The sequence below is a fragment of the Podarcis bocagei genome, assembly GCF_964188305.1.
Source record: "Podarcis bocagei genome assembly, chromosome: 15".
Taxonomy (NCBI): domain Eukaryota; kingdom Metazoa; phylum Chordata; class Lepidosauria; order Squamata; family Lacertidae; genus Podarcis; species Podarcis bocagei.
Genome location: NC_138141.1, coordinates 29,517,914 through 29,525,815, shown reverse-complemented (window position 1 = coordinate 29,525,815; position 7,902 = coordinate 29,517,914). Strand labels below are relative to the sequence as shown.

General features: G+C 48.4%; 1 protein-coding gene across 1 annotated transcript in view; it reads left to right on the top strand.

The window, feature by feature from the left end:
• Window positions 1–327: 327 nt before the first annotated feature.
• Window positions 328–7,902, top strand: part of KCNJ5 (potassium inwardly rectifying channel subfamily J member 5) — a 35,059-nt gene continuing 27,484 nt past the window's right edge. The window contains exon 1 of the mRNA XM_081172658.1: window positions 328–736. The gene's annotated coding sequence lies outside the window, so the exon portion shown is untranslated. The remainder of the gene's footprint in view (window positions 737–7,902) is intronic.

The following is a 7,902-nucleotide window of genomic DNA, read 5'->3' as shown; positions in this document are numbered from 1 at the left end:
CTCCTCTCACGCTCTCTTGCTGTGCGCTTGGAATGAGAGATACAGAACTGTCAGCCAGGCAGCCTTGACAGGGAGAGGACGGGCATCTGTGTTTTCTCAAGGCGACTGAGGTTTAATCTCTCGCCCACCCCGCAATCTCTCCGCGCCCCACATCGGCCGTCCTCCTCCTCCTCTCCGTGCAGCCTCTGAAAGGCACAGTTTTGGCACACAAAGCTCTCCTCTCTCCCTCCTCCTTTTCCCTTCCTGCTCATTCAGTACAGATGATGCTCTGATCACATGGATCAACCCCCCTCCTCGCCTCGCCTCCCCTCCTGTCCCCTCCCCTCCTCTCCACCCCTTTAAATAGCTATATTACCCAGATAAGTCATTTGTACTATACACAGAGAGAAAGAGAGAGGGAGAGGAAGAGAGGAAGCAGAAGCAGACGGCATGGAGAGGGAAATTTAACAAGTCAAAGTGGCAGCTGGGGAGGGGTGGGGAGGGGCAGGTAGCAGAAGGCAGAGGTGGCTGAGAAGGAGGGGAGACAGGAGCTGCGTGGCTCTCTCTGCATCTTTTGTTGTAGCAAGCAGGAGGTGAGACGAGGAGGCTCCTCAGCATGGCCGAGAGCTCGCCAGCGTGCAAGCAAGTGGTGATGATGGAATGGACTGGGCAACTGTAGGAGCGGCTGCCCCCTTCCTCCCAGCCTTGGTACCACCGGCTGACCCCGGAGAGCCACACGAGGCACCACCATTTGCACGTAAGTTGCCTTCCTTTCTCTCGCTCTTGATTGATTTCTCTCTCTCTCTCTCTTCCTTTGGCTGAGGAGGGGCTAGGAAGTTCTCAGAGCAGGCAAGTGGCAGCCGTTTGGGGAGAGGGAGAAGCCCAGGAGAGGACAATCCTACCCACACAGCTCCCTGCTTGCCTGAGGACATCTGGGGAACCCGTAAAAGCAAGCTAAGTTTCGGGTGGGTGGGTGGGTGTGGGGAGTTCTGCTCCATTGTGGAAACTAGCAGGGCCCAAATGATGCAAAAGTATCACGAAGTTGTTTTGGATGCTGGCCCTGTGTATGTGTGTGTGTGGCAAGGAGGGCAAATTAACAAGGAGGGTCCAATGAAGAAAGATGGGTTTGGAACTAAACCGCTGTGTAGTTGGAAATGCACCCCGAAGGCACCCATTTCAGCCTCTGAAATGTTGCGTTTTAAGAAAAGGAGACTGTAAAGAACAGCAGGGACTTGTTAGCACAAGGTGTGACAATGCCCAGTAGTAGTCAGGAATGAGGAGAATTGTAGCCCAACAACATTTCGAGAGTGCCAGGTTGCAGAAGGCTGGATCAGATGAGTCTCGGAGGATAGCTAAGGGGAATCTCTGGGTGACGTATATGCTTTGAATACAAAGTGCTTATGACATTCAGTGGGGAGAAGCATCACCTTTGTGCCCTGCCTATGGGGCAGAGTTGGAACCAGACCCCGAGCCCTGGGGAATGTTGGCAGGATCCAGCAGGGCTCTGCTTTTCTGCCAGCATAAGAGATGATTTGGGAACTAACTGCTTAATAATAATAATAATAATTCAACTTGTTCGTTGCTTGCTACCTAAGAAGGTCTCCAAGTGACTTCCATTTCAAAACAGACATGCATCTCGCTCCAACAATCCGACTGATCCCATGGATGAAGTGGATTGGAAAAAGTGTTGGGAACATAGAGTGTGTGTGTTTGAAGTGAGCAGATGGGTGTCAGAGGCAGTGGGAGCCATTGTGATCTCACAGGACTACAGGATGTGAGTTGGAAAGACCTGGATTCAAACCCCCTTCAGCCAAGGACTCATCAGGAGGCCTGTAACTGAGCTCCCATGATGGCAGCTGGCACCACGTTGGGGTTCCAGGAAGGGCTTTCCTTACATTCCTTCCTCCCAAGCTCACCTGAGAACTCACCTTTCCCAGGATGCCTTTGGTTTAGCCCAACCTGGTGCCCTCTGGTGTTTGGGGCTACAGCTGCCATCAGCTCCCTTGCTGGCTGGGGCTGGTGGGGAGTGCAGTCTGAAACATCTGGAGGGCCTCAGGTTGGGGAAGGAAGGCTGTTGAACTGAAGTCTAAACCCATGTCCACATTCTTCGCTCATATTTATCCCAGGAGATTTTTGTTTCGCTCCTTCGTCTTTTCCTTCCCTCTCTTTTTCCTTCCCCACAAGGGACCAAACTTAGATGAGGTGGCAGCAGTCCTGTTTCATTAAACCAGTAGTGTATAAAAGGGGGAGTTCCAATTTTTAGAGGGGGGAGGGATCCAAGATCAAGGGAGCTGAGCTTCCCCAAAGATTCCCAGCTAACTATAGGTCTTCCAGGTGAGACTCAGAGCTCAGCTGAGAAGCAGGGGAGGTAGCACAGGAGCCAACTGCTAGGGGTGGAGGTCTCTTTGCCCCCCCATAAAATATTTGAGGGGGCCAGGGCCCCCAAAGTTGATGGGCATTGTCATTCAAATGGTGTGCGTGTGCCACATCTTGTGGGATGGGGCTTACCTGGGAACTCTACATTGTTAAGGGTGCTGGGAATTGTAGCTCAGTGTACAGTTCCCAGAATTGTTTGGGGAAAGCCATATGCTTTAAATATATGCTGCACATGCAGCCATTGTGACTGGAGAAGACCCAGTTATCATATCTAGTATGTCTTTGCCTAGACTTTGATTGCAAGCTTTTAGGGGCAGGGATTTCTCATTTTGGGGGTGGTCATGTCATGCTATACATCAATACCACTAAACACTTCTTCTTGCTGTTGAGGTTCACAAAGCCAAATGAAAAAGTCATTTTGTTAAATTCCAGCAAGACCTAGTCGTGCAGACAAACAATGTCACCATTCAGGCCATCTAAACTTTCCGCTGCTGCAGAAGTCACTCTCTCCCTGGCAAAACCGAGTCCAATAAACTGACTGCAAGCCAGTGAAGTTTGAATCAACCTGAGCCAGAGGTCAGTGCTGGCACGCCGCCGCTGGACCTGGCTCGACTGGGCTGGCATGTGCCAGGAACTTAAGGGCAAAACTCTGTCCTGCGTGCTCAATATAGAGACAGGAGCTGATGCCTCCCACCTCCGACACCTGGCCAGTGAAGGAGGCGGGGTCTGGGTGCCCGCTGTCTCCCAGCAGAGGGCAAGGTAAGCTCACCAGTGGGCAATCCCCAAGGACATTCTACTGTGCAAGTCCTGCTGAAATGAATGAAAGACCTGAGCAGGTTGCATTTGGTGCAATGAGGCTTGTGCAGGAAAATATCCTAATGGATTGTGAATGTGTATGGATGCAGAAGGGGGGTCACTTCAGGCCAGGCGAGTGGGACTTGCTTCAGCCCAGGAAATGCATTCCCTTATGGAAGGGGGTGTGGTGGAAGATGCATGCCTGTGGCTGCAGGATCTAAAGGCAAAAACAGGCAGATGCAACTTTCATCTTTGTGTGTGATGCTGCAATCCAGCTGTGCAAAACCAGAGGTTTCTTTCTACACACACACACACACACAGAGAGAGAGAGAGAGAGAGAGAGAGAGAGAGAGAGAGAGACCATCTCCAGGACAAAGGATGGTGCAAAGAAAGGTCAGAGAGAGGTGTGGCTTAGGTAGGGGGCGTGGCCTGAAGAAAGTTCCAAGAGTTCAATGGAGAGACTGTAGGGTGGGGCACATTTGGCCCCCAGGTCTGAAGCTCCCAACCCCTGCTTTAGGTTGTTCCATTTTCCCTCTGGAGACCTGAATCCGCTCCAGTGGACCTTTTACATTCTGCATCCTTGAAAAGTGACCAACCAGATGTCCCATTTGGAAACCAGCAAGCAGGATTCAAGCACAATAGCGCTCTCTCTCTCTCTCTCTCTCTCTCTCTCGCTCTCGCTCTCGCTCTCGCTCTCGCTCTCTCTCTCCTCCCATGGTTTCCAGCAACAGGAATGCAGAAGCTTTATGGCCTCCACCTGTGAAGGCATAGCATAGCCACGATGGTTAGTAGCCATCAATAGGCTTCTCCTCCATGACTTGGCCTAATCCTCATTTAAAGACATCTAGGTTATTGGTCATCACTGCCTCCCAAGGGAGGGAATTCCATAGTTTCCCTATGCCTTGCCTGAAGAAGTCATTTCCATTTCTTCAAATAGGATGCCCCTATTTTCATCGGAGAAATGTTTGATGGTATGATAATTGTGAATGGGATTGGTAAGTGACAGGTGTTAAATCTCAACCTTACCTTTTGCAATATTTTGCGAAGGGGCAAAGGGAAGAATCATTTGTGGGTTAATTTGATGGCCACACAGAAGAAAACCTGTCACCAGAATCCCCCCCCCCCGTGTGTGTGTGTGTGTGTGTGTGTGTGTGTGTGTGTGAGAGAGAGAGAGAGAGAGAGAGAGAGAGAGAGAGAGAGAGAGAATTAGTGAAGTCCTGGGAGAGGTTTGCACATCACTTGATTTTTCTGTGCTTGATAAATGCAACTCCAGGGATGAATGAAAACTGCACCGGGCATGGTGATTCTGAGGTGAGACAGGAGTTTTTTCTCTGTTTGTATTATAATCCTGTTGGCGCAAGCCATAGTTGTGGCAGTTGTGGAGTGACAGATGGGGGAGCCAATATGATCCAGATGTTTTGGATGACAGTTCCCATTATGCCTGACCATTGGCCATGTTAGATGAGGTTGGCCCCCCTTGGCCTGCGTTCACTTGCAGTGGATCTTGAGCTTTCAGGCTGTGTGTGTGTGTGTGTGTGTGTGTGTGTGTGTGTGTGTGTCTCCAAGCCATACCTGGAGATGTCAGGGATTGAACCTGTGACCTTCTGCATGCAAAGCAGATGTTCTGCCCCTGAGAGTCAGGGCCTCCCCAGTCCCATAATCCAATGATCTGGCTGATAATTCCATTCATGAGATTCTGTGCCCTTAACTCCCTTGGATCAAGAATTGACAGTCTCCTTATTATTGCATCCTCCCCGTTCTTTGAAAAGATTTCTTCCTGGTCTATGATTTTGTTTTAATTATACCCCTAACGTGTAAACAGTGAGATGGCATCAATCAGCAAGTGCACTGCAAATACTGATGTATGGGGGCGAGCAGATGCAGATTTGGGGAGCTTTGCATTGCCATTCTGATACTGAGAACCTTGGATTTGGAACTAATTAAACTCTACAGAGGGCAGGTCAAGTAGTTGGCCTCATTATTCCGGCTGGATCTCTGTCTGGTTTATATAGAGAAAAGCATTTGTTAATTACTGCACTTGGTAGCACCACTAACACTGGCATTTATGCTTAGAAATGGTAATATTGGAGTTTCTCTTTTTAACTCTTCCACTACCATCGCTGCTGCTGCCGCCGCCAGTTAGCAGTGCTTCTGTCACACATTTCCTTGCACACACACTGCAAAAAGCCCTTAACCAGCTTACCTGAGAGATCACCATATTCAGTGCTATTTTTCTAGAAAAAGAGGTGCTGGAGCTCATTATGAACTTCTCCCTTGTTCTCTGAGAATGGCAATGGTTCCCATCTGAGGGGTGGCAGAGCTGAGCTCCTGCTGAAAAAAAAGCCCTGACCTTATCCTGTATATGCCCATTTGATTACTTGGCTCTCACTGTTACAGGTGCCACCTTTGTAAGAAAGCAATCTTTTAATCTTTTACACTTTGGAGCCTTCCCTGTACTCATTTTTGGCACCTGCTAAAAAATTTTGTCATTTAGACACGCCTATCCAGACATGTAGAATGTTGACATATGCTTTCATCTGTCTTTCATTTGTTGCTGGTATTATTTTTAATGTGTTTACTGATGATTTTATTGTTTTATTCTCATTGAGTTTGTTTGTTTTGCAGTCAAGTGGTGAATGCATTTTATGAAGTAAATAAATGAAAGTCAGGTCTTGGGAGAAGGTTTTGGTCTCTCCTACCCGGAACAAGCAAGCCTTAGCGTCCCTCATTCATGCCTGCATAAGTGAACCACCATAACATGGTCTACTTAAGGACAGTGCTTAAAATTGTCAGGGGCTTCCTCATCCCAGTTTCAGCCAAATCGTGCCTTCTAAAAAGAGTAGTTATGCAAACATTAAGGAAATAGGAAAAGACCTGTTAGATCTAGTCCAGTATCACACAGAAGCCAACCAGATGCCCATCATGGAAATCCAGCAAGTAGGATTTGAGTGAACAGTGCCTTCTCTGCTTGGGATTCCCGACAACTGGCATGCAGAGGCATACAAACTCTTTCAGTATAGTATGGCAACACGAGAACGGGGCCTTCTCTGCAGTGGCTCCCCATCTGTGGAATGCTGTCCCCAGGGAAGTTCTCCAGGCACCTTCATTATGCAACATTAGGCACCAGGCAAAAACATTCCTTTTTAACTAGGCGTTTGGTTGATTGGATTGACATCCTATGCCTTTTAAAATGTGGGGGTGGGGGGGGAGGTTATTGGGTTGTTGTTTTTATTTTGGTTATGGATTTTGTGGTTTTATATTTTGATTTTATTCTGTAAACCGCTCTGAGACCTGTGGGTATACGGCGGTATAATAATAATAGGAGAACACAGGCATCATGGCTAGTAGCCATTTATAGCCTTATCCTCCAAGAATTTCTCAGAATTACCCAAAAGATATTGGAGCAGGGGCAAGCTTGTTTTCTCCTGCTCCGGAAGGTAGGACCCGAACCAACGGCTTCAAGTTACAAGAAATGAGATTTCGACTAAACATCAGGAATAACCTTCTGACAACAAGTGCTGTTTGATGGTGGAACAGATTCCCTGCATACAAAAATGTGCTTACTTAAGGGAGATTTGTTCTGAAGAATTTTCCTCAGGGTATTAAAAAAAGGAAATTCAAAAATTGTGGCACAAATGTGGAGAGCTGAATCAAAGGGGGCGGTGATGGGAAACTGAGAGAACCAAAACAGACAGGTCTTCCCATCCCTCCTGCCAAGGGATCCCACCCCCCAGGGGCTGATGGGAATTGTAGTCCAAAGCATCTGGAGCATCCAAAGCATCAGGTTAGGGAACGAGGTAGTAGGACCATCTTGTGAGCCAGTGTGGTATAGTGGTTAAGAGCAGAAGACTCGTAATCTGGTGAACCGGGTTCGCTTCCCCACTCCTCCACCTGCAGCTGCTGGGTGACCTTGGGCCAGTCACACTTCTCTGAAGTCTCTCAGCCCCACTCACCTCACAGAGTGTTTGTTGTGGGGGAGGAAGGGAAAGGAGAATGTTAGCCACTTTGAGACTCCTTTGGGTAGTGATAAAGCGGGATATCAAATCCAAACTCTTCTTGTTGTTGTTCAAAGCAGCTTTTTGACAGCCAGGACTTAAGTAGGGGCAAGCAGAGTGGTTTTAACCAATATTTCTAATGTCACCCCCCCACACACACACACCACTACTACGCACATGCAGGGATTTAATCCTGCTATTTCTGCTCCACTTTGCGTTCTAAACTGTTCTGGCCAGTTCTCCACCCCAGAGGTGAAGCAGGATAAAAATTTTAAAAAACCGAACTACATCAAAATCAAATCAGAGAAAGAAATGGATATCTCTGCCTAAGTTTGTGTGACTTCTTGGCATCTGAACTGGCCCACTGCCTGTCCAGCTCTCACGGAAAATCGATGCATTGTTTTAATCCAATCATTCTGTTTAAAAGACAGGAAACTGTATTTCAGCCAGTACATACAAACCTAAGAACAGCCTTGCTGGATCTGGCCCATCTAAGGATCCAGTATCCTGTTCTCACAGTGGCCAACCAGATGCCCCAGTGGGGAGCCCACAAGTGGGGCACAGAAACCCTCTCCCCTCCTGGGGTTTAGGGTTAGGGGGCGCAAATCCACGGGTTAGGGGGCGCAAATCCACGGGTTGGGCGCAAATTACTTGCCTTGCCCCGGGTGCTGACAACCCACGCTACGCCACTGCTGTCTGCAGAGCCAGATCAGGGCTGTACAGAGTGGGAAGTTTTCTGAGACCCCCGATGCTTTCC